At 44.2% G+C, this 27,259-nt stretch overlaps 1 protein-coding gene across 6 annotated transcripts in view; it reads left to right on the top strand.

Annotated features, from left to right (window-relative positions):
• LRP8 (LDL receptor related protein 8) overlaps positions 1–27,259 on the top strand; it is a 451,875-nt gene that overhangs the window by 238,132 nt on the left and 186,484 nt on the right. The window lies entirely within an intron of this gene.

Raw genomic sequence — 27,259 nt, forward strand, 5'->3', positions numbered from 1 at the left:
CCTTGATAAATTAATCATGTTGATAAATCTAAAGGACTCTTGATTTTTTTTCTTGTCTATTGATCAAAGCTTCTTTCTCCAAGTGTAGCCTCTGGTCTCCTGCACACACACTCCCTCCCTGCTGATGCTGAACAAATGTCATTGCTGATGGGTTTGTTTTCCGTATGAGATGCAACAGGTTTTCTAAATAATTCTGCAGAAAGTTTTGCCCAGAGTTGTGGGGGTTTTGCCCCTTTTTGTGCTGCTGAATTGTGAAGTAGGTTTTAAGAATAAAGAGCTTTCGTTCCAGTTTTTCCTAGTTAACATTGACATATCTGCTGGTTTGCCTGGTAATAATAGTTACACTTCATGTTTCATTGATCATGAGTTCCCATTCTTTACACTAGCATTGGTCCGTCCAGAATGCCGCTGTCCTTTATTAGATCCCTCTGCCGGTTTCCCCTTGCCATTTGGAACAAATTTATCTGCTTGTGTAGGCAGGGACATGGCAAGGCAGCCTGGCTCCTGCCCAGCTATCTGTTGCCATCTCTTTCTGATGAGCTCCCCTTGTTCAGCCCAAGCTGCAAAATTAACCCTTGGTGTCACCGTGTCTTGTTCCTATTCTTGTTTCAAAGGTTTCTTCCATGCTGCCTCCTATACCTTTAGACCTCTGTCTGAATTGGTCCACTGTGTCCCTACTCTCTCTTCCATCAAGTCCTTCTTAAAATACATCTTCAAGCTCACCCCTGCCCTTATCTTGCCTGATACAGCGGCAGTGTAAGGCCCTGCAGGTCTAGAACCCAGTCCTACAGAGCTACCAGGCAGCTCCAGGCTGCCACCCAGTGGCAACTATGATCAGCTTGTGCTCCACTTCACATGACCCACTGTGCACACAGATCACGGGAAGTTCTGCCTGGAGGGATTAACAGACAGCAGCCTCATGGCTCTTTTTTGGCACCCTGCGTTATATAAACTCAGGGGGGCAAGTCCAGGAAACAGTGTGGATCTCCTGTAACTGCCACAACCGTTCCTGCTCCTTGCTCCTGAATTCCTGGCTTTGACTTTGGTTTAGTTTGGACTTTGCCTCCTGACGAGGGTGACCAGATGTCCCGATTTTACAGAGACAGTCCCGATTTTGGGGTCTTTTTCTTATACAGCCTCCTATTACCCTCCACCCCCGTCCCGATTTTTCACATTTGCTGTCTGGTCAGCCTACTCCTGACTCAGATCTTGAAATCTGACTCAGACTCGGACCCTTGGTATTGATTCTGGCTTAGAACCTGACTATGAGCTCCTCTGCTACTCCCAGCCTCAGGTTTGCCCCCACTCAGACCCTTGTCCCTGACTGCCCTTGTTGGGATCCTGACAGGCCGCCATATTATAGGATGGAATTTGTTGTGCGTCCAACTCAGTTGTGTTAGCAAGTGTCAGGAGGGTTTTCAGGAGATGTTGATGCAAAAATGCTCTTCTAAATGAGTCTAAGTCAGCAACATGGACGCATGCGCATGTACCCACAAATCCATGCAAGATCACTGGATGAACATGACGTGAGCTTAAATTTAACCTGTGCAACTGCATTACTTTTCCATTGTTGTGTGTTCTTTGTATGTTGTCTATTTCAGTTACAAGCTCTTCACAGAAGGATATGAAAATAAGGTCCTTTGTCCTGAAGTGTCTGACACACTGGCTGTGTAATAATATTTACTGTTCTAGGTGCTTCACAGAAGACACAATCACACCCCAAAAAAAATCATATATAAAACTTATGACTAATCAGACATATGTCTTGATATGTAAACCCAATCTGATAAACAGATTAATGATAACTGCTCCTATATTTCCCTGGTCATAATACTTTCTTCATCCACCAGTGGTATTGTGCTTATTTTTAGAAAAGTCTCCTTTCTTCCCTGTCATAGTATTGCTGAGATGGAAGAAAGTGAGAGAGAGAGAGATGGGAGGGCCGGAAGCAGAGAGAGAAGCAGCATGGGGCCAGCTGAGTACCAGTGTAGCCATTTAAAGGGTACGTCCAGACTACCCGCCGTATCGGCAGGTAGCGATCGATTTATTGGGGATCGATATATCGCGTCTCATTTAGACGCGATATATCAATCCTCGAACGCGCTCCCCGTTGACTCTGGAACTCCACCGGAGCGAGCGGCGGTAGTGGAGTCAACGGGGGAGGCGTGGACGTCGATCCCATGCCCCCCACAGTGTAGACCAGGCCAAACATTGACACATCGAGAGCTGGAAAATTGTGGAGTGACCTGAAAATTGCGTTATGTGCAGTTTTCCCATGGCCCTGATTGAAAGATCTAGACAAAGTCTGAGATGCTTTTTATTCACAGCTGTACAAATTACAAGCCTATCGCTAGTTTTGTATGAAAAGCTCTGATTTTTCTGATCAATTTCTGCATTTGTGATGGTTGAGTATTGAAGTTTGAGACCTAGTGGTATGGCTGTCTCCCATCAAAAGGAGAGCTACAATTTTCTGAGCAACACTCCTGCTCCCAATGAACAAAGAATAGGGGCGGTGGAGGAAGTTCTATATGCTGTTACCTCCTGGCAGTTAGATTTACAATGAATCCTGTCACTTAGGCCAAGTAAAACCTCTTTCCATTGCCTTAAGTGTAGAACAAAAATGATCCATTTTTGCAAGATGTTGAGCACTGGGTGGGATTTAGTGAGGCTCCACTCCCATTTAAGTCAGCAGAAGTTTGCCTGAGTAAGAGCTGTGTAGAAATTGAGTATGGATCTGGGGATTTGACCCAAAGAGTTTAATAAATATTTATGTAGTACGGGACACATTTTATGACAAATATACATAGTCTAAAATATTCTTCCAAGGAAAAGGATGTTGCACACAGGGATACTTCTTCCTGTTTCCCATGTCTTCCTTTATGCAAACTCTTATACGAATCCAGCACTTACTCTCACTGTGGCATAAAAAGGTGAGTTTTAAAATCAATTATCTACCAGAGTAGAGTCTTCAAAGGATGGCTCTGGTCACATTGGTTGCAATCTGCTCTGTTTTACAATTTAGTGCTCATGAACGTGGCCAGATTGACATCTGTGGAAACTGGTAAGCCCACTATGTCTGTGAAACCCGGCAATGCAAGCTTCTTCTACCCTCCCCTGACAATCTGCCTAAAATCCTGCTAAGGGGTGAGAGAGTAGTTCGGTTTCCATAGTCCATTCAGTCCTTGTCCCCTTTGCTCAGATTGCCAGCACGGATGCCAATTAATATTAATCATAATGTGGACACTTCTCTATTGGGTACTGGACTAATGCCATCAACTTATTTCACGTAGGCCACCAAATGATACCATTCATTGCAGTTTTACTTCGTGTCCTTTCCTTCATGATTTCTCTTTATAATTATTGTTAAACAGATTTTTAAAAAATCAAAAAAAAGCCAAATGTAAATGATTAGGAAAAGCCAGAAGGTAAAATATGGAAACAAGACTGACCTATTTCTAGATATCAGCTTTCTGATCAAATTTGTGACAGGAAGGGTTTAGTCAGACTGTGGAGGAAAAAACTGAAAATTTCCCACAATTCAATTAATATAGGCATTTTATTTAAATTTTAGAAGGCGCTTTGGAATGTCTCATTGTGCTATGAATAGTTAAGATTGAGTAGGTAGTTTAAAGTACATGCATCCTGAAGAACCCTATACAGTGCCACAGTTCCTGTTGATTCTTGCAGACTTTCACACACAGACAAGAACCACTGCAGAGACCGAGAATAGTCAGGCTAGATTACAGCAGCATCCAGTACTGTATTTACCATACATTATTCTCTGGCTCTTTTTGGCAGGGAATTGTCTTCATATATGTGTTCTTAATAAGCAGTGCCCAGTACGGTCATAGAATCATAGAAGTGTAGGACTGGAAGGGACCTCAGTAGGTCATTTAGTGCAGTCCCCTGAACCCAGGACAGGACTAAGTAATAACTAAACCATTCCTGACAGGTGTTTGTCTAACCTTTTCTTAAAAATGTCCAGTGGGGCTCCAATGCGATTGGGGATCATTCTACCCCATAAAATAAATGCTACCATAAAATAAATGATGAATAATAATAATAGTTATTCGAAAACCTACCTCAGTCGTTATTGAAGTGCTACACTGCTGATTGGAGGTTGAACTAAATGAAAAAAGACTTGACCAGGTCTGGATTTGAACACTGATGCGATCTTGCTCCCTGTGGCCTCACAGAGCACACTAATGCCCGGCTCCAGCCAAGCACTTAAGTCTGTGTTTAACTAAGCATGGGAATAGTCCAGATGAAGTCATCTGAACTAGTCGTGCTTAAAATGAAGTGCTTTGTTGGGTTATGCCCTATGGGTATGATTTTGATCATGCTTATAACTTGCTTAAATCAGGAGTATTTTGTATGCCAAATTTTATCCCCGTTGTATTTTTTGTTTCATGGACTTTGCTGTTTCTATTTCTATTATTTTTCACTTCAATAATGTAGGTTTTTTTTTTAAGTTTGTAGTGGCTTGCTGCTATAAAATGCCATCTGTCAGCTTGGCTGAAGTCACTCATTTGAGTTGTTTAGGTAGTTCAGCAAATCTCAGCATGTTTGTTTTGAAATGGGACACTTAAACATCCTAGTACTGTTAGTTAATATTATTTTCTTTTTATAAGTTATTAGCTGGGTTGTATTTGGAGTGATAATCACTGTGTGATTCATGAGGAATTCTCGGTCAGAAGCCTTCTTTAGGCAGAAAGTTAATTGTCAAATCAACTAGGTTTAACTAATGTTAATGTTGTGATACATCTCAAAGGTTGAGAGATTCTAATCTATGACTAAAAGAACAGGAGTACTTGTGGCACCTTAGAGTGTGGCTGCTACTCTGAAACTAATCTATGACTATTGCTTTATCTGCCACTCCCACCACTGTTAAAGCAACAAGAATAAAGAGGAAAGCAGGGACTGGACAGCAGCAGCGTGTTTTATAGACCAGCGTTTTTTTGTAATTTACACCCATCTCACCTAACGTTCCCCTTGTAGTTTCAGTTAGAATTGGTAAGTCAGATTCTGCTCTTTGTGACATTGGTGTTCCTCTGCATTGACTTCCTGGGAGTTACTATGGATTTGTGCCAGTATAACTGAGCTCAGAATCTAGTTCACTGTGTTTTGTTAAACCGTTGCCACCTCCCACAGAAAGATGACTAGTGTGTCAGTGGTTGGTGATCATATGTAGCTTGGGACGGGAACGTGACATACATAAAATTCCATAAACGAAGGCAATCTTGTGTCTATTTACTTTCTAATCTTCTGAATTTCCTTATGCCCACATTTGGTAGCTTTACAGCAAGTGTGTGGGTTTTGCTGGCCAGATTGGCCTGTACCTGTCATCAGAATTGGACCAAGTCATGTGCAGAGGCAAACCTGGGTAGGTAAAACTTTATATCAACCCAAACAATCAGGCTTGCTAGTGGGGACATACAAGTGCCTTGTCTCAGTGAGCTTCCTCGGGTTCTTCCCCCAACCATGAGAGAGACAGGCAGCATTGTATGCTGTGAAACAATATGTTAACTATAACATAAAATGGTTAAAATGGCACAGAGCCTGTGGGCTCATTATCCTCTGCTGACTGTGTGGTGTGACAGTGAAGTGGCTGATGACACCTAATGCATTCTCTTCAATTAAAAGCCAGCGCACTGATTACAGCCAGTCATTTCCTGAAGGCCTCTGACTGGCATGGATTAGCAGGGAATAGGAAAGTGTTTTGACTCTATTAGACTTCGCATCTCTAATCATACTTCACAATGCAGCTGACTTCCATTATAGGGGATCAGGAAAGAACAAGCTCTGGCCTGAGCCAGTTGGTTGGCTGGATACCTCAGGTCTCTGTTTATGATGTTAGATGCTGTGCTATAAATGGCTGAAGTGTGAGGTTAATTCAGGAGAAAATTATTTAAATGTATGCAAAGAGCAATCATATTAACCACAGAGAAACACAATATAAATAAAGGTATGGTTGAGGGAGCATCTTATCCAGCCCAAGTGCTGTCTCATCAGCTATGTAGGTGCAAGAACCGTGAAGTGAGGATTAGTTTTTCTGATGCCTATTGTATACTGCAAATGAGACAATGCTGTTGTTGTTGGGTGAACAGCACACTCTCAGATTCATTGATGTTATTGCAGTTGTGGGTGTATTCAGATGGCTTTTGTTGAGCACTAAGAGGATTAATTAAAAACAATAAAGGCCATTAGAAATCAACATTTACCAACAAAATCCAGTGAAGACCAGCTGGAGACACCTATTGGAGTCTTCTGGAATTTCCGCTGAGGTTGTGGATGCAGTGAGGTAGTTAGGCATCTAAAAGCAGAAAGCAGAGTTTAATTTTCCATTTAATGTGGGTGCAAAATTGCACCTACAGTGTTGGAGGACACTTATAAAAAATGTAAGCTGAAAGGCAACATAAGGGCTACAATAAATATTTATTAAGGTAGCAGCTATGTTTTCTTTTTCATGCACAAGGATTTCTCCATACATAGACTTTACTTACCATGCAGTATATTTCCACCATAAGAGTGACATCGCTTATGGACAGTATGGTGATGAAACATTTCATCATTGGGTGTGAAATATTGTTATTTAGCAAGAGATCAGAAAAATGGCTACAAAAATGGAGCTGCTGAGCTTCCTCCTTTGATGAGGACACAGCTGGTGTTTCCTCTGGGAATTGGATTTGCTTTCCTGAAGGTGGGTTACAAGGAGCATCACTAATAGCCTCACTCTCACAGATCTTGGGAGACACAGCCTCCCTCACCAGCAACCGCACACCATACAACATAAACACTAACCCAGGAACCTATCCCATATCCATAGTGACACCATCACAGGACCTAATCACATCAGACACACCATCAGGTCTATCAACGTGATATATGCCATCATGTGCCAGCAATGCCCTGACATCAGGAATCATAACATAACCACTCAGTGACAGACTTGAAGGTGGCAATTTTGCAATGTTAAGTTCTACACCTTCTATGGGCCATCTTAATTATCACTTCTAAAAGTTTTTAGCTCATCTCAATTGATTAGACTCTGCCTGCATGTTCTCTGTATGTATAAATATCTCTGTCTGTGTGTTTTTTTTTTTTTTTTTTTACTAATAGCCCAGTTGATTTGTTTTGAAGACAGGTAAGAATAGTACCATCTAGTACAGTGGAAATGCATGTTAACTCCCCTCCAATCACAAGATCCTTGGAAGAATAGTGAGAAAAAACAGAGCAGATTTTGATGGCTTGCTGGTATTTGCTTAACTGCTGCTGTCAGCTGGTGCTGCCATCACCATTACTCAAGCACAGTTAGGATTGCTACCTCTCAGAATAAATATTGTCCACATAATGACTTTTGTAGCAGCTAAAAGTTTTATATTGTTAACTAAATAGAGGAGTTGTCATAGTGGATTGGTCTATTGGCCCTTCATATCTGATCCACAGTAGCAGTACAGATTGCTGAGAGAAAAGCAAATCACTTCCTCTTGCCCTCATAGCAATTCATAGTCCATTGCATATGTAAAAAGAAAGTTCCTTCCTGACTCATGCAGCAATTAGTTTGTACATGGTAGAATAATCCCTCCTCTGTGAGCTTCCTCATTATGCTAAGGGCTCTAACAGGACTGACTGTATTTGATAAAGTATTTCAGATCTAAAGTATTTAAATGTAGGATTTTTTTTTCCTGGCTTTCAGAGGAGGCTGGGTCTCAGCTGAGTGACCTGACGTTTCTTGTGATTTCTCTGCCTACCTCAGTGCTCTCTGCTAATTGGTGCACAACCCCCTGGTAGAACTCTTGTAATATTATTTGATAGTTGCCCAGGAGAAAAAGTTTCCAGAACTTTCAGCTTCTTAAAGGTTTTTTTCTTCTGTCCCTCGTCTTGCTCCACTTGCCTTGCTCAGGTCTTCTTGGGAGTAATTCCTGTGTAGATCAATTTTGCAGTCTTTCATTATTTAAAAGTATTTTCCTTCTGGGTCCTTTTTGTTTACATGTGATTACAGGCAAGTCGCGTCTGAGGCACATTTAACATGCGCAAATTCAGCTTTGTGCGATCGGCAAAAACGGAAAAAAAAGAGAGAGAACAATATAAAAACTGCATCTGTAGTGCGGGCAATTCCGCCCGCCATTCAGCTCAATGAGTGTTTCACTATATGCGGTTTTTGCTGTACGCGCTAACCGCGGAACGGAACCCCCGCATAAGATGAGACTTGCCTGTAGTTGTACAGGTGGTTGACACTATGGATGCCTGTGTACTAAACAAAAATTTGACATCCTGTGCATTGGTAAACATTTAGGTAACAGATGTGCTCTGCATCCTATGCAGTTGAGTTGTTGTATTTGAAGGGGACGAAGGGAAACAAAGAAGGCATTTTGATGGGTCTAGCTAGGCAGAAAGCATACAGCAGTGCACACTTACAATCTTGATGGTGTGTGAAAGGGAACTTGCTATTACTTTAGCACCACAACCGGCTAGCTTTGATACTGTGTAGGGAGAATGCTTCAGGACAGCTGTCAGCCAACACTGCTTAGGGAGCTCTTCCTAGTGACTTTCACTCAGTCACAGCTACGCTAGAAAAGATTTGCTGCTATAGCTGTACCTGTCTCACTGTCTAGCTATATCAACAAACGCTCCTAGTGTAGAATACTGAGGAAAAGAGTTCTTTTGCTGGCATAGCTTGTACTGGTTCCCCGAGTGAAATAAGCTGTACTTGCAAAAGGACTCATACTGGTATAACTGTATCTCTACTAAGGCATTTGCTAGTTTAGAAATGTAAAAAACCCACACCCCTAACCAATAAGTTTCTAGCACAGACATGGCCTTACACTAACATTTAAATATTGCGTCCCAGGGAGAAGTTGTGTCTCCCCTCTGGAAACAAAAGCAGTATTTTGCATATAAAGAAAAGTCAGGCAGTGGCCTACTGATTTACAGGCGAGGAGAAATGTTTTTAGCATCAGTGAAATACACAATTGTTTCAGGTGACCAACACCAGGCAGTTTGTATTTCTCAGCTCAGGAAAAAGGAGTGCAGCTATGATGTTAATGATAGCTCAGTGGTTTGAGCATTGACCTGCTAAACCCAGGGTTGTGAGTTCAATTCTCAAGGGGGCAACTTAGGAATCTGGGGCAAAATCAGTACTTGGTCCTGCTAGTGAAGGCAGAGGGCTGGACTCAGTTACCTTTCAGGGTCCCTTCCAGTTCTATGAGATAGGTATATCTCTATATATTATAAATATGACAGTAATGCAGCGCCCCCTCCCCCTGGGGAATCTGTGTGGTTTAATAGACTATTGGAAATTCAGCTCAGTTATGATGTCTTAGGACGTCTAGCAAACTACACTGCACTAAATTTTAAATTCAAATAATTCAGTAAGTGCATGTCAGAAGATACTGTAGTCTAGCCTAAGCAGGCTCAGATGTTATTATCTAGTTTTTATTGGGAATGTTGATAAAGGATTTATAGATCCTGTTGGACTGTAGATAAGCCTAATAGTAATTTTCCTCTGCAGTTGTTATTCTTTAGACTTTCCCTTTTCCCCCCCTGCACATTATTTTGTATTTGTCTGGTTTGTGGGTCCTCCCCCCATCTGATATGGTCACTTAGGATTTGATGTAATCATATATTTACTCCAAATCAGAATTGTATTCCAAACAAATAGGCAGAATTAATTGCCCCTTCTTAAAATGGATCTCAGGTCATATAGCAGTTGATTTGCTGTAAATGGAATGCATAGATAAAATGATCACCCAGTGCTGCAAAGAACTCAATTAATTTAAGAGCTTGAGATAAGCAGAGTGGTAGTATTTACACATTATGGATTAAAAACAGGAGTACTTGTGGCACCTTAAAGACTAACAAATTTATTTAAGCATGAGCTTTCGTGAGCTACAGCTCACTTCTTCGGATGCATAGAATGGAACACACAGACAGGGGATATTTATACATTTTATTTCCCTATGTTAAGTTCTCCTCACACCTTCTATGGGCCATCTTAATTATCACTTCAAAAAGTTTTTTTCCTCCTGCTAACGATAGCTCATCTCAATTGATTAGACTCTGCCTGTTGGTATGCATACTTCCACCTTTTCGTGTTCTCTGTATGTATAAATATCCCCTGTCTGTGTGTTCCATTCTATGCATCCGAAGAAGTGAGCTGTAGCTCACGAAAGCTCATGCTTAAATAAATTTGTTAGTCTTTAAGGTGCCACAAGTACTCCTGTTTTTTTTTCCGGATACAGACTAACACGGCTGCTACTCTGAAACCTGACATTATGGATTGTACTCCGTGAAGAAAGCACCACAAGCACTGGATGTATAGATAAATGTCTGTTTACAAATGGTAGTGATCTGCTCATAGATTGTATGCAATGTAGTAAATACTTGAGTTATCATTTATCCATCATGGATCATTGTGAAGAGAACAGGTACATCTAGTATGTTTGATTTTTATGCACTTGTTCTCTCACATCTAATGGAATAAATCTCGTACACCTTAGCGGGAAAAGAATGGTAGGAGTGAAACAGTAATAAAAGTAGCTCTATTCTTATTCACAGGCGCCTTGGTGCTGTAATTCACAATAAGTGGAGGAACAATTTACCTTGCCATTGACTCTCTTTACAGCTCTCACAAGTTGTTTAACAAAAGAATGTTTCTCTAAGTATCCTTTTGTGGAATTTGGATGGTTGGCTCCAGGGGCCCTCTTCCACAGCCATGGATTATGCTGGTTGCCCTGCCCAACATAGTTCGTAATTTCTGACACTTCCCATTATAAGATCCCCTTTTCAGGCTTGGCCACACATGCGCTCCTCCAGCTGCTGGCCTGCAGGCTCCTGTGCACACCCACTAACACACCTGCAGGGCTCAACCAGCCCCCAGCCTCTGGTGTGGACCTGACCAATCCCACTCACCCTCACCACCCACCAAGGTGCTATCCTCACCTCCAGCCTCAGATGACCAATTCCTGCCTTCCCACTTGCTGCACTCCTGTTTGCTGCTCTGCTTGCCTCAGGTAGGTGCAGCTTTAAATCAGTTAAATGTTCTTTAAAATCTCCTTCCTGTGCTGCAGCCAGGTGAGCCAGTGCAATCAGTTCAGGTGTGCAGCACAGGTAAGGGCCCCAGTCTGCGCATCAGAGCCCCAGCATGGAGCACAGGTGTGCGGAATCATCAGTCATTGGGGTGAGGCGCCTGTTCAGGAGTCAACTAACAGCTCAACGGCCAGGAATAACTGCAAAGTTGGAAGGGTGCACGCGCGGTGTGGACAGCTGGCCAGGATACATCGACGGCTGGCAATGAATGCAAAAAGTAAGAGAAGAGACGCCTTACAAAGCCCGACGAGAGGGGAGAGGACCCCACTGCCCCCCACCGACCCCCGTTGGACACTTGGGGGGTGACCAGGAGGAGGAGGAGTGGGGTGGGGGGAGGGGGCGGGGGGGACTAGAGGAGGAGGGAGGAGGGGGAGGAGGAGGAGAGAGGGGGGGGGGGGGAGGAGAGGAAAGCTGGGAGGGGAAGGGGAAATGCACAGGAGCAGCCAGCAGTTGCAGGAGGACAAGCAGAGAGGAGCAGCAGCAGCAGCAGTTTTTAGCAGCAGCAGTGCAAGGCAGGAAGAAGAGGAAGGGAGTAGGGTATAAGGCTTTTTAAGCGCCTAGATGTGGGGTTGCTGTGAGATGTGGGGTATGTGGATGCATGCATGCATGATCTCAGCTGATGTGAGCCCCAGCGCTGATGTGTGTCTATCACGCGCAAGGTTTATCTCAGCAAGAGCTTCATCCAGGCCCAGAGCGTGCCCGCAGGCGTTCTTAGGCAGGTTCCCAGAGTCCCACCCCTCCAGGCACGCCGGACGTCCCGCCGCCACAATTCGCCACCAGGGGACCGGGGGACCATTTCTGAACCGCCGCAGGTGATCGGGCGGAATCCACACATTCATGGCTCCCCCCCAGCTCCCTCTCCCCCCCTAGTGATCAGTAGGAGAAGAGATCCAGGATTAAGTCTCCTGTGAAAGACTCTTTAGTGAAGAGATAGAGATTAAGAAGCAGAGCACCTTGCATCCCCCACTGCTCCACCTCCTCTCTCACCTAGACCCACTCTCCTCTCCTCCTCTCTCCTCAAGCCTCCCCCTCACTCACCATTTCTGTTGTTTTTTGTGTTTTTTCTTGAATGCAGAAAGCAAGATGAGAACTCAAGTGTGAACTCTGTGAGTAACACTGTATGTTGTCAATTCTGTGGCCACTGCTGTCTGTGTTAATGTTGTCATGTTGTGTGTTACAGTGGACTTTGACTGGTGACCTTGGAAAGACTGCAGAGAAGATCAAAGAAACTAGAAAGAAAAAAAGAGGAAAAAAAGAAAAGAGAGAGAAAGAGAGCACAGAAGAGAGAAGAAGAGAGAGAAGAGAAAAGAAAGAAAAGGAAGGAGGAAGAAGGAAAGAAATGCAAGAGAAAGAGAGGAAAAGAGGAGAAGGGCTGGAGCCTGCAGAGCTGCAGCAGAGCATCACTGCCAAGAGTCTAGATGCAAGCTGAGCAAGCCACTGCAAACTCCCCCACCCTGTGCCCCCCCCCCCCCTGCCGTCACCCCACCCCCAGCTCCAACCCACCCCACCCCTCCAACCACCCCTTACCACCACCACCCTCCACCCAACCACCACCCAGCACCCCCCAGCCCCCACCCCACCCACCACCATTCACCTCTGCATTGCACCCCACATCATATGCCCATATATGCACTGAAAGTGCAAGGATTCATTAAACCAGCAAACATGACATGCATATGCAAACTTGTGACTGTGTAGTTCACCAACCCACACCCACTGCCCTGTGTGTGTGTTTTTTTGTGTGTGTGTGTCTGTCTCTTTCAAAGAGTTTTTTTTTCTTTCAAAAAAGAAAGAAATTAGAAAAAATAGTAGGAAGATAAGCATAGCAAAAAAAAATATTATTATAAGAAGAAAAAGAATAACAGTTAATCATAATTATATGGAATATAGCAACACAGCAAGCAGTGCAATTCCTGCCCCCCAAGGCATCAAGCTCAGCTGGCTTTCAGCCTCTTCTAGCTCCCTGCTGGGCCTCCCCCCAGCCCCCTCAGCTGGGCCTCTATTAGCTGGCCCTGCTCTCTCTGCTGGGTGGTCACTGGACTTGAACCCCTATGCACCTTCCATCACATGAATGTTTCACCAATCTTCATGGAGGGTACTTCAGCGCTTATAAATTAGGGAGCATCAAGCGGCTTCTTATGCTCCCCCAAAGCACTTCCCATACAAGCACCAAATGCCCAGCAAGCAAAAAGTCATTGCCACACAGCCAGCCTTGAAGCTGAACTGTCCTCTGTCCCGCCCCAAGGCTGTATAGGGCTTCCCAGCTAGGGTGCAGTGCTGGGTATGCGGGTTGGCAGATCACACAGTGGGCGGGGACATCCTCACTCCTTCCTGTCATCTTCCTCCTGCACTCTTCCTGAGATTCTGACCTGCATTCCCCTGCCCTGATCTGCCTACTGTTCTGCAATGCCAGCATGCACCCACATGAAACGCCTCCGCTGCCTGCCTGCACCTGCGCTCATGGAGTAATATAGAAGCCTGCCAGGTGGGGGAATGAATAGGACGGGATGCCCCATCTGAGAGCCCTCCGGCCATAGAATAACAGTTATCCCATCCCATTTCCACAAAGCACGCCACCATTGTCAGCAGCCCTCCACAATGTCCTGCACGCTCCCACTGTCTCACTGTCTTTCTTTGGAAAAATGCAATTTGCCCTTGCTCCACTCAAAAAAAACTTCAAATCGATTCCATTCTCCTACACTTCACGACCGACCGTGGATTCGGTAGCTGTCTGGATTTCCATTTCCACAGCTGCCCGGCCTTCCCACCCACCCGCCGCGCCGCCTGTGGGCACAGCCATCTTGGGGGCGCAGCATGAAAGCAGAGATGGCACACCCATTTGCTGCCACCAAAGTTTCTCAAGCCACTGACAGCCACTGCTCCTGTGATCCCACCACCATGACTTGCATGTCCACCCCAAAGTGCTTGTTCAACGCCGCAACGCGGCATTTTGCGCGGTGTTCCAGCGAAGCCGCAAGCGCGCTCACACGCAGCCGCGCACATATATATATATTGTTCATCGTCACACACACTCACTGGACTAGGAGCTCGACAACCTCTCGTGCCGTGCGTTGTTGTGCTGGTGACACCTCAGCAGAGAGTCTCAGCAGATCAGGCCCAGCCATCAGACAGACAGATTCAGACAGACAAGAGACAGACAGACAAAACGCTGCAAACGCGAATGAATGAATGCTGGGATGAATGAGCACTGCCACGGGCGGCAGGGAGCTGAATGACCCGCACCCGCATCTTCCCTTCCCCTTCCCTTCCCTCCCCCAAAACGGCCAAAACGGGAAACGGAGGACGAGGTGATCTGTGGGAGCAATGCACCCACTCATCTCAATACGAAAGAAAGAAGTGTGGGTGTGCCACAGCAGCGCGCCTGCGCTGGTGTGTGTGCCACACTCCAGCGCTGGCCCTTACACAGCTGCATGAGCAGCGCTGTAACTCCCAGCGCTGCAACTTGTAAGTGTAGCCAAGCCCATAGTTGCTTAAACGTTGCTAAATTTAAATTGTTCAGGCTGAAATTCCCCATGCTGCATATCTTCCTCTGACTGGTTTGTTTTGTTTGGAGAATCAGCAAAAATGATCCAGTCATTTTTGAAAAATAAAAAAAAAATTGTTACAACCATTTAATTGAATAGTTCTAGCACCACTATGTTTTGGAGGAAGGGCTTGAAATTTGGCAAGGTTTTGTCTCTGTTTCAGGGTTGTGTCTTTTGCTGTTCCCATGAAAATCTGACCAAGTTATAAACCTTTGTAAAATCTAAGTACACACCTGTTCAGCCCATATCTTCAGGACATTCTCTGTAATTGCTGCTGCTGGGAGCCACTGCGCTGCCAGGCACCAGAACTGAGATCAGGGAGACTGTCACTCCTGTGTTCTCCAGCTGCCTCACCTGAATGCAAAGGGGACAAGAGCTCTGGGATGGGGGTTGTGGTGGGGGGAGTAGATTGGAAAAAGAGTCTGGGAGAGTGGTGAGACTGGCACTGGGAACTGAGGGAAGGACTAGAACTGGCTGGGCAAAAAAGACTAGTAGTCGAGAGAGGAAACTGAGATTGCAAGAGGAGCTGGGGATCAGACTGTGACTAATGGGGCAAGAAGATTGGGATAAGGAGTCGAGGAGACTGCAACTGACTGGACGTGGACCCTGATGAAGAAGACCGGGAGCGAGTTGGGGAAGACTAGGATTCAGACAGGGAACCCAGAGGAGAAGCCTGGTAGGGTAGGGTAGGACTGGGGCAGGAAGGGGAGCCTGGGGCAGAAGAGGTTAGACTGGGTCGAGGGTGGAGAGGTGGGGTCGGGATGAGGAGAAGAACAGGGGCAGAACGATTTGTGACCACTAAAGAACACTTCCCTCCAGAACCTGCAATGGAATCCAAGATCCCCGAGTCTCACCATTCCTCTGCTGTCAGCAGGTATCTGTGAAACCCACTGACAATATGTGTCTCATGCCCCCTCTAGTGCTGGTCCACATAGAGGATGACATTGACTCAGCTAGCTCAATTGGCAGAGATCTGTGTGGTGGATCTAAAGGTTCCAACCCTGCTGATGACCTTTGTTAGCATCAGTATGGTTCCACATGATGGAATTTCTGTTTATTCAGTCTGATTGAAAAGTGCACAGAATGGAAAGAAAAGGGGGGAGTGGAAAGATTCTGCAGGAGGTAACACAACTCAGATCAGACAGAGATGGACAGTGAAGCATTGTTTTGGGTAGAGGCAAAAAATGAATATAGGTAATCTTGCCCCAGTTAGGGAAATAAATCCAAACATGTTAGTGCATCTGATAACCCACAAGTGATGAAGGTATTGTCGGTGATGTTTTATGAGGCTAATGACCCTTGTGATAGGTTTCAGAGTGGTAGCCATGTTAGTCTGTATCACCTTTGTGTATCACCCTTGCTGGTGGAGTACACAGAACACCGTTGATCTCCCGTTCACTTTTGTGTTGATCCTGCAGTATTCTGCTTTCTACTCTACCAGGCAGTTGACAGTTTTTACTAGCTGCATGTCAAGAGTTTGTCAAGAGTCTGAAGTGTGGATGAAGCTGGGGGAATTCAAGTAGTCCATCTAGAGACGAAGAGTGCCAAATATCCTTAAGTTCAGTTAGTTATCACTGCTTTTGATAGGGTGAGAAACACCCTACCCGCTCTCAGAGTAGGCACAATACATGATGGGTTGCCTGGAGCCTCCTCACAGCAAACACATTAACATTATGGTAAACAGCAACTCATGCAACAGACATGCTCCCGGATGGTGGTGGTGGAAGTCCCTGCTGCAAAGCTTCAAGCGTGTTTGACTAGCGCTTAGCATTACAAGTCACCTCTCAAGCTGTGTGTTTTGGAAGGGCTGCTGTCATGTCCCATCTGTCACATTACCCTGTGGCTTATTCCTTCCTGGTCCCTGATTTTGCTTCTTCACACTCCTCTTCCTTGGACTAGGCTGGCAATGAGGATAGGGAGAATCACTTGCTTGGCTCCTGGGACAGGAGGAGATGCAAGGATGCTGTTACTGTACATAACCTGCTCATGCATTTCACTCCTGTTAGCCTATTTGAGGGACTCCCATATTCTACCTATTCTGCCATCTGCTTCCCATTGTCCCCACTTCACTCTCCCTTTTGAGTGTGTGCAATCTCTCTCTCAGGAGTCAGTAATCCCTTGGCAGGTCACACCTTGCTGTGCAATTGCCCCATCTCCCTCTCGTGCTTACCAGTTTATGGTGAGACAATTTAGTTTGACATCTGTTTTGCCTATTCTGACAGTTCATGATTTTAATGATAGAAGGCTTGCACGGCTGTAAGCAGAAATCACTGTGAAGTTTGCCTGCCAGCAATGAGCACACAGGCTGGGAGGCTTCATCACTCAAACAGCATCAGCCTTTCACCTCATCTTACTACTTTTTAATTCTCTCCACCTCTGTGAATGTGCATGAGCACAAGGGTATGTAAGGTAATATGGGAGTTTGCTAATATATAGAGACTCAGATCTTTGTACTGTGAGTATTTTGTTTATATTGATACGATTCTACTGTGTGTATATATAATTATGTTTAAAAAACTGTTAAATGATTGTTAAGGTTGCGAAGTCAAGCGCTCAAAAATTGGGAAATGCAAGAATTATGATTGCCAGTGCAACCTTAATTTGACCCCTTTGATGCAGTCTATTACATGATCTCATTTTGCTTTTTCCCAACATGCATCCCCAAGAAAGAGGAGAGGGAGCAGTCCCTGTGCTCGTTTAAGCTCACACACTGCAATGGAAACCTGCACAACACTTTCAAAATTTGAGCCTGGGAGCTTAAATTCATTACTCTGCTAGACACTAAAAATCATGGACTGAACAGAGACACTGGCTTTTATGGCTTATTACAACAATCTGTAACCCATTAACCCTCTGTTTCTGTCCTATGACTGCAGAGTTGTTAACGGGACATTCTACCCTGAATGGACCCTTACAATATGTGCTAACTACTTATGCTAAACAATCTGTTCCACCTTGCATTTTGCTGTGATTTTTCCCAGACCTGAAGGAGAGCTCTGTGTGGCTTGAAAGCTTGTGGCCTTGTCTACACTCCCACTTTACAGCATTGAAACTTTCTCACTCAGGGGTGTGAAAAAACACGGCCCTGAGCAGTGTAAGTTTCAGCTCTGTAAAGTGGCATTGTAGACAGTGGACTGGGAGCTACTCCCCTTGTGGGGGTTGGGTTTTATCCCAGCATTGGTGCCCTGACTGCACAGCCACGTTAAAGTGCTGCCGAACGTTGGTAGTGAAGACATACCCTGTGTCTCTCACCGATAGAAGATACTACCTCACCCACCTTGGCCCTTGTGTGGTGACCGTCATGTACGGAGGGAGGAAAGCTCCTTGCACTCCTCCTCTGCACTGTGTTATCACATAAGGGACTGACAGAATTTTGCCCAGAGTTTCTAATTTCCCTGAATGAATTAATGGTGACTGAACTAACTACCTGTGCATATAGACACAGTATATTTGTATTTCATATGCACCTCAAGGCTTAAGGAGCCTGGTCCTTAGCTAGTGTAAGCTGGCATAGCTTCATCGAAGTCAACAGCTTTTAACACCAGCTGAGGATTGGGCCCAACTCATTTTCTAGTAATGAGTTTAATGAGCAGTCACTTTCAAAATGATCATATCTTTGCTTAAATAAAGGCAGACTCTAGTCCCCAAAATACCTGTGTAGTTTCATTAAATAGCAACCTTCTTGAAAATAATTTTTTGACACAATTCTTTATAAACATTTAGCTTTTTTGGTATATATTGAAAAGTAGAATGATTCATAAAATATCAGTGTATGTGGTCTGTCTCTCGGCTAATTGAGAGTTACATACATTCTAATGTTTTTTCTTCCTGCTTTTCTTGCCCTAAGAGTGAAAAAGGCAACTTTTCTAGTTTCATCCAAAGATCCCAAAGGGCTTGCCACAAACAGTATATACAGATTTCATTTCCTATCACTGTCGAAATCCCAGTTGGTTAGCTGGGAGACAGCAGAGAATGCCCATATGTAGATGGGTGAATGTGTGCATTCATGCACATACCTAAGATAACAAAATGTCTTGTAGTTGAAGTTAAGATAATCATTTCCACAGGTTTTGTTAGCAATTCAATTTTCTGGGCTAGGGGATTGGATATAAAAATGGGGGGGTCTCACTTATTCATTCTACATCATTCTAAAGTATGTCTCTGCAGTTTCCAAATTCTTATTATCCTGCTGCTTGCACTGTAATAACCATAACAGTCAACACACTGTGAAACTGGTTATTTATGCTCCCTGTGCTGCCAATTTGATTTGTTTGGAAATATACAAAAATATAAGGGGCATTAACATGACACATGCTGGAAGTCAGGACATCCATTTCCTCTGTCATTTTCACTGTTTGTGAGAAATAGATTTACCCATAGTACTGAACGCCCCCTGGTGCCTTCGTGTGAGTGTGTGTTTCATTCTGCAAAGATCCAGTTGATGCATACGAACATCATGCAGTCCATGCTTACCAGTACTATACGTTCCAACAAACAACTCTTTACCTGGCTCTTCTACTCTGTCCTGTCCCATTGTGGTCACCTTTGCTGCAATAAAATCTTTTACCACACAAAAAGCCTCCCAAAGATAATGGTGTTATGAATGGTGTAGGTTTTGGTCAATGTATAAAAATAGTCTGTATAAACCCTTCCGTACCCCAGTTCTGTCTTTCAAGATGATAGCTCTCATGTTGTGGTTTGGAAAGTAGGGCTGAGACCTCAGTTCTAGTCCATAACCAGCCACTGGGACAAGGAGGGATCTGAAAACACATGGCAGTGGCACCTTTCCCATTTTAACCCTTGCTTCTCCCATGGTTTTGGCAGAATGTTAAATGAAAGGTCAGTCTCCTTATAGTTTGCTAGCCTTGCTATCAAGGTCATTTTGTAATATTAGCCATACACAGAGAATGCAGTAAGTCCCGTGGCTGTGAGCTGGAGATAGTTTATCCACGTAATACAGACCAAGGCTGGACATGTTTCCTGTTTTGCTCAGTATGCTTTCACCCCAAAATCCATTTAATTTCCTACTGCCTTTTTTTTTTTTTATGGAGAATAAAACTGGCTGAACTCTTGAGTAGGGGTCGGAGCTAACTTTCCACCTATCACATGAGGATAGCTGGTGTTTAAAATGCAGAACTTCATTCTTGATTTTAAATCTGTTGATGATTAAGGAGGGGAGCTCCCCTTCTCCACTATCTCATGAGTGAGACTCATTTGGCTGAATTCTGGTTCACATTTCTGTTACAGAACTTATCCAGAGTTTGTCATGTCCCAGGAGTATTTATATGGTAGAAGTGGAATTGTGAGGTTGCTCTGAAATTTGACAGACAGTTGACATACAGAAGTAAAAATGCAAAATACAAAAATACAAATGTTCCTGTAGCCGAGTGTGAGCCTATTAGCTGAATTTCATATGTATGGTTAGTTTGATGTAATGGCAGAGAAAGGGAGCATAAAATTGGGAATGGGTGGGAGGGAGAAATACATCAATTGAATCAGGGAAAAATGCATGTGACAATACAAAGGATTTGTGTTAACACATTACAAACACTGATGTGTGTAATTACCCCCCATCCTCGCCAAGGTAGCAACAACAAATTGCAGCCTGCAAATCAGTTCTATTGAAAAGAAAATGCAGCAGATGTTTGGGTGAGTCCAATGAAAGGGCGACATTGTAAGGTACATGCTGGATTAATGCATTGCTGGGAGTACAGGATATTAGTCTATTAAAGATAAGAGAAACTGTACATGAAAAAAGAACTTAGACTCAACCATAAAGCATTGACACCCCAAAATCGTCCAGTCAAAGTCTGTGTTTCTTCATTGGCTCCCCTAAGTGTATGATACCTATGACCTGTGTAGATGATGAAATATTACTAATGCTGTGTGGAGAAAAGAGAGCGATGATTTTAATAGGAAACTGAATACAGCCATTGTCCTACAAAATCTCCTGCAAGTGCTGTAAACTCAAGTCGGTAAAGCTGTACCTCTTAGATTGCTTCTCCTTATCCCATTGTCATAGCAACTCTTCCTATTTAATGTTCTTAAGACTTATTTAAAAGAGAAAGGTACAAGTGAAAGTTTACTGCTGAGTTCCTGACATGCTAAATGCCTCCCATCAGGACCCCCTAACTCAGTTCACATGCTCTGTTTATAGCCCAGGCTTTAATATGGATATAGGATGTAGAGCAGACGTAGGCAAACTACGGCCTGTGGGCCACATCCGGCTCACGGGACCGTCCTGCCCGGCCTTTGAGCTCCCAGCCAGAGAGGCTAGCCCCTGGCCCCTCCCCTGCTGTCCTCCCCTCTAAGCAGCCTCAGCTCGTCATGCTGCCAGCACTCTGGGCGGCAGGGCTGCGAGCTCCTGCCGGGCAGCGTGGCTGCGAGAGCCACCGGCCGGGTGTTCCCTGTAGGAATGTGCCACTTACGGAGCACCAGGGCTGGCAGCCATAAGTAGTACACCGTAAGTAAGCTGTGCCTCCCCAAACAGCCTGGCCCCCACCTCCTATCCGCCCCCTCCCACTTCACACCCCCCTGACTGCCCCCCTCAGAACTCCCGACCCATTCAACCCCTCACCCCCTCCTTGTCCCCTGACTGCCTCCTTCCCGGGATCCCCCGCCCCTAACCGCACCCCTGACTGCCCGACCCCTATCCACACCCCTGCTCCCTGTCCCCTGACTGCCCCCTGGGACTCCTGCCCTTTATTCAACCACCCAGCTCCCTGCTCCCTTACTATGCCGCTCAGAGCACCAGGACTGGCAGCCGTAAGTAGTACACTGTAAGTAGCACATTCCGGTGGGGAGCAATTTTAATACACTACACCGGCCCTCCATACAATTTTGGAGCCCTGATGTGGCTCTCAGGCCAAAAAGTTTGCCCACCCCGATACAGAGAGTATTTTTTTTTCTGTTATAGATTAGGGTTTGGTCTGAGATGTAACCCAAAATGAAGTGAGATTGCATGGGTGGAAGAGCCCAGCCGTTCATCGCAGCACTCATGTTACTAGTTGAGAATGCTAACTAGTGACTGCAGAAATGGAGGACCTGATTCTCCTTTCGCTTGCTCTGACATAATAGCTTTGGCTTCATTCAGTAACTTCTGATTTACACCAACGTGAGTGAGAACAGAGTCAGGCCACAAGAAAGCAAAAACTAGAGCAACAGAAAGAAAGCCATAGAGAGTTTGCCAATTATATATGTTGAACTTGTTGCATTAGTGACAGCATCCTTCAGAGTAGTCATTATTCATGATCATTCCCCCAGAGCCCTGAATTGCATCTGGCCTAGGGAGGTCTGGGGCTTTTATTGTGCTGCCCAGTTAAGGAGCTGAATGAAATATATGCTGTGTAATGATGTGGGACAAATTCAGTGGTTCTTAGCTGCTTTTGGAGCCTGCTATTTGTCTTCTGTAGCTGTAAGTAACTTTGGTGGCAGACAGTAATTACAAGACCAAAATAAAAACCTGGCTAGTGAATTGGGATGGGATGCCCAAGAAGGGCAGGGAAGGAGCATAACATTCCCTTTGTCATGGAAATAAATTCCCAATAGAATCTGTTCTAGTGATTTGCTTTAAGTAGAGGGGTGTGGTCTGGGTTCCCAATCACAGGACTGGGAGCCAGAACTCCTGCATTCGAATCCTGGCTTTATCAGTGACGACTCCTGTAATCTGAGGCAACGAGCTTCACATTTTAAAAAGCTTCTTTCAGCTTTGGTATCTCAAGGTTTGGGTGCCCAACCTTAGATCCATACAACTGGATTTTGAGAGTTGCTGAGTACTTGTGGCTCCCATTAACTTCCCTTGGAGTTGTGGATGTAATTAATGTTTGTAAAGCAGTTGAAAATGAGAAATGCAATACAAGTTCTCATTATTAATATTAATAACATTACTGTTTAGAGGAAGTATGGTCTTGTGGTTAAGGCACTGGACTGGACTTTGGAGAGCTTGGTTCAGTTCACAGACTATTTACCTTGGGCAAAGCATTTAATTTATCTGTGCCTCAGTTCCTCATTTGTGAAATGGAGGTAGCAACACCCCTCCCCCTCCATATCTGATGTTTGTCAGGCCTCTTTAGGGTCTGATCCAAATCCCATTGAAGAGAGTGAAAAGATTCCCTTTGACTTCAGTGAGCTTTGAATCAGCCCTTTGGTTGGGGCACAGAGACAGCCTCCTAATACTTGTTTGTATAGCACCCAGCACAATGGGCCGATGTCATTTGGGGTCTGTGGATACTGCTGTAATACAGATAATAAGTAACAATTGTAACTTTGAAATAATCAGAGCTCTTGGGCAAGCAGGGTCGGACCAGCATTTGTGAATCCATTCTCCCCAGCAAATTCTAAAAGGGAATACATGGGAATACATGTTCTCACCTCCATCTTTGCCCAAGAGTAATATCCTGTAGCAGCAAATAACAGTGTCACTTTAAGCTGCATTTTCTGAATCAGGGAAAGGGAAGGAGAAAGAGCTGACAGCCATGGATTAAACAGAGTAAAGAAGCCATCGGCATAAAACCACTGCATAATTTAGTACCAAAAAGTAATAGTGAGTAATTCATTGTTCAGCTGAGCGCTCAGTACTGTGCTCTGTGTGTATGTTAACATACACAAATTAAATACACATCAGACCATACATGGGAATCATCACACCTCAGTTGCTACATACACTTTAAAAGGGCAGCTTTTCTTGAGGAGTACGCATTTAAAATCCGTAAATATAAATATCAGTCCATTAAACATCACAGGACTCAATCTTCAGCCAGTGTAAATCTGAGCTGAGGATCTGTCTGGCCTTGTAAATTTGGCTTTCTGTTATCCACGAGTGTTTTATACCCTTTGTTCAAGTAACTAGATGAAAGAATCAGTCTATGTAGCTGTGCCCTATAATTGGAATGCAAAATGCCTTCTGAGGTGCTAACCAGTACCATTTTAAGGATTCACAACTAATTGTGAGTTCTCTTGCACAGCTAGGAAAATGAAGCTGTATTGTAAAGAGAAGAGAAAACATGGCAAAGCTTAGGCAATGAAGTACAGTTTCATCCCTATTAGAGAGAGATATTTGGTCTGACCCACTTCATTGGGAATGTCTAGATTATCTCACAGGAAGGCTGACATCAGGTGCAAATCAAGCCTGTCCTGACCCTATATATAGTATGCACTGTAGTTGTAGGCCTCTTGGTCCTAGGATATTAAAGAGACAAGATGGGTGTGGTAATATCCATTATTGGACCAGCTTCTGTTGGTGAGAGAGACAAGCTTTTGAGCTGCATTGAGCTCTTCTTCAGGTCTGAGACACTCTGGATATGTGTCTTAAAAACTCACAACTGGCCCATGCCATCTTGTGACGCTATATGGAATATGTGCAACACTTTATGATGTTGTTGATATCAATATTATAAAATTGCAATGAGTCTGGCCAGATATGCCATGTAAAGTATCTGAAAATGTTATGATTTGCCAAGTATGATGATCTTGTTTATATGGTTGTATCACCTTTGTATTGTGAGTTATAGAGATGTATGGTATATCTGTATTTCAGAACTGATGCTGTGTTTCTGGGTGATACCCCCAGACAAAATGGCATCAGCACTAAGCCTGCCTGGTGGCCCATCAAGAGACATCAGCTGAGAGATGGCAGGGCTACACCTTATGAGTCAGCAAGACATGTAGGGGCGTGCCTATGGACAGAACTCATGTTTTTCCATGTTGCCTGTGTTGTGTTCCAGCCCATGGCAAAGGATATAAAAAAGCAGCATCATCTCTCCATTTTGTCTTCATTCCTGCTTCTTACCTCTGGAGAAACCTCTCTGCAAATGAAGCTCTGGACAAAGGACTGAATGACCCGTTCAAGCTATGGGTGTGTTCCAGAGGGACTTTCAAGACAGCAAGCTCACCAATACTGCTAAGAACCTGATATATGAAGTCTCTGTATGTATCTGATATATGAAGGCAGGGGACTGGACTCGATGACCTCTCGAGGTCCCTTCCAGTCCTAGAATCTATGAATCTATAAGTCTCTGTATGTATCTGATTGCTTTACCATTTAACAGCTCTCTTCATGTTCTTTCTTTTTTCTTTATAATAAACCGTTAGTTTTAGACACTAACGGATTGGCTGGCAGTGTGGTATTTGGGGTAAGATCCAAACTAATATTGTCCTGGTAACGTGGATGACCCTTTGGGGTCCGAAGAATATTTTATATATGTGAGCAGAGTTTTTAAGTAACTTCTCACTGTACTGGACCGATGTGCTGATTGGGAGCCAGAGAACTGGAATGCAATAAAGGGGGCTGTGTGATTTCTTTTTTCAGCTTCTCAATAACCAGTGTGGGGGATCAGAAGCACAGTTTGTGACTAGTTGGTGAATTTAACTTCAGTGTTAACTATCAGTTTGGGGAGTATCTGCTCTCCCTTTTTCAGCCTGCCCTGACCATGGCATTTTCAGCAAGGGCTGCGCTAGGCACATTGGGTCACAGAGCTGACTTGGGCTAAGGGGTTGTTTAATTGCAGTGTAGATGTTTGGGCTTGGGCTGGAGCCCAGGCTGTAGGACCCTGCAGGGTGGGAGAGTCCCAGAGCTCGGGCTGCAGCATGAACCCAAATGCCTACACCACAATTACAGTAAACGGTCCCTTTGCTTGAGTCAGCTGGCCTGGGCCAGCCACAGGTGTCTAATCGCAGTATAGACAATACCTTCTGAGTACCTTTCCCAGACCTGAGGAAGAGTTCTATATTGCTGGAAAGCTTGTCTCTTTCACCAATAGAAGTGGACCAGTAAAAGATATTACCTCACCTACCTTGTCTCTCTGACCCTATAGTGACACGAGAAGAGTGGGGAGAAGTAGTCTTTGTGAGGAAAGTGGGGGGAGGAGGAAGCCGAATACAGGTAGCCTTTCTAACACCTGTATATCTCAGGCCAGCGGTACACTGGAGAGACATTAAAAAGCTGTTGGTCCCTATGTCTGGCTGATTGGCATCTTTTAAATGCCTATATAGATACTCTAACCCATCTCAGTGAGAGAAATTACCAATTTCATCCCAATTTGATGCTGAGAATGGATCCAATCCAGTTTGCCATGAGGAATGATCTGTTTATCCTGATCCAAGTGTGACTCCTAGCCCAGTCCACCTCACAGCAAAGAATAACCAACTTTATTCCAGTCAGAGTCCAGCCCAGCTCACGGCAAGGGATGACCAGATTCTTACAGTGGTCATTCTGCATCTTTAGATTCCAGAAATTAACTTAGCTTTACAAGCAGCAAATCAGCAGAGCATTTGGCATGGTACAGATTTGGAAAGAAGCAAATACACAACTTATGATTTAAAATGAAAACATAACCTTGCCCAGCTCATGGACTGCTTTTGTCTTTATTTTTTTAAGTGTCATAGTTTACAAGCTGCTATTCCTTCAGCCTGTGATCTTTCACTGGGGAGGCGCCTGTAGGCTTTTAAAATATAAATTAGATCACTGTCTGCTACTACAACCTAAAGCTGCTTTGATCCAGTTTTCTATAAAGATAGTGAGGTTACCTTCCCTTGTGGGCAGAGCAAGGAGCCAGACAGTACGTGTCTTGATCTAATTTTCCACCACTTCACCTTTGTTTTGTAAAACCATATTTTATGTTGTGTTTTGAAACCCGGACAAGGCACAGGCGATCTTAGTGACTGTGTTGCATTTTTAAAGGCCTGTGCTACATACTGACCCATAAACTGCATTCCACTGACCGTTCAGATCTTCCAGATTAAGTAGTTGGTAAAGCCACAGCTGATTCTGGGGTTGAATCTATAACCACACTTGCTGCTTTGAGTGATCCAGCCATTTTCTAATTGTGTGGTGTAGGCTGTTGCTATTACATTGACCTGTCATAGACCAGACTGGCCATTCTCTTTAGCCATGGGCACCAGCTTAAAACCCCAGTCATAAAAGGACAAAAATGCTGGCAGCTTAATCAAATAATCCAGCCAGGAGAAAAACAACAGAGTGTCAGCAGGATGGCTGCTTCTCACTACACAGAGGAAGGGTACTATGGAAAATAAGTCTGAGCATTGTGTTACACTTAAAAATCTTGTTGTGCTTAAATATCTTGGCATGTTAAAAATATATCCTGATCCAATTAAAATACCCCATCAGTATGCCTCAAAATGATCACAAGTTAGTTTAAACCACACATCCTCTTCTCCCCCGCCACCCCCAATGCATCTGGCCATTCTGTGCATCGTATTAGGGCCATACCCTAGTGTACTGGGGCTCTGGTATGCCTGACTAGCTCTCACTTAAACCTTTTAAGTAAGTCCCATGCATCCGACGAAGTGGGTATTCACTCACGAAAGCTCATGCTCCAATACGTTTGTTAGTCTATAAAGTGCCACAGAACTCTTTGCCGCTTAAACCTTTTTGAACACCTCACACCTGAGAGTCACTTTACATGTAGTTTGTGTTTACATACCATAGTATTTAGGTTTTTCTTTTTTCTTTGAAAATGCTATTAACTAGAGCATTAAATGTTGGCCTCTAGCAGTGTCCCTCCATATGTTTACAACAAATGTTTTTTCTGTAGATAAAATGTGTATGAGAGCAAGCATATAATGGAGCGGTTCCCAGATCCATTCTCCCCATGGGTTGAAATGCAGGC

The sequence above is a fragment of the Mauremys reevesii genome, linkage group 8 (assembly GCF_016161935.1).
Source record: "Mauremys reevesii isolate NIE-2019 linkage group 8, ASM1616193v1, whole genome shotgun sequence".
NCBI lineage: Eukaryota > Metazoa > Chordata > Testudines > Geoemydidae > Mauremys > Mauremys reevesii.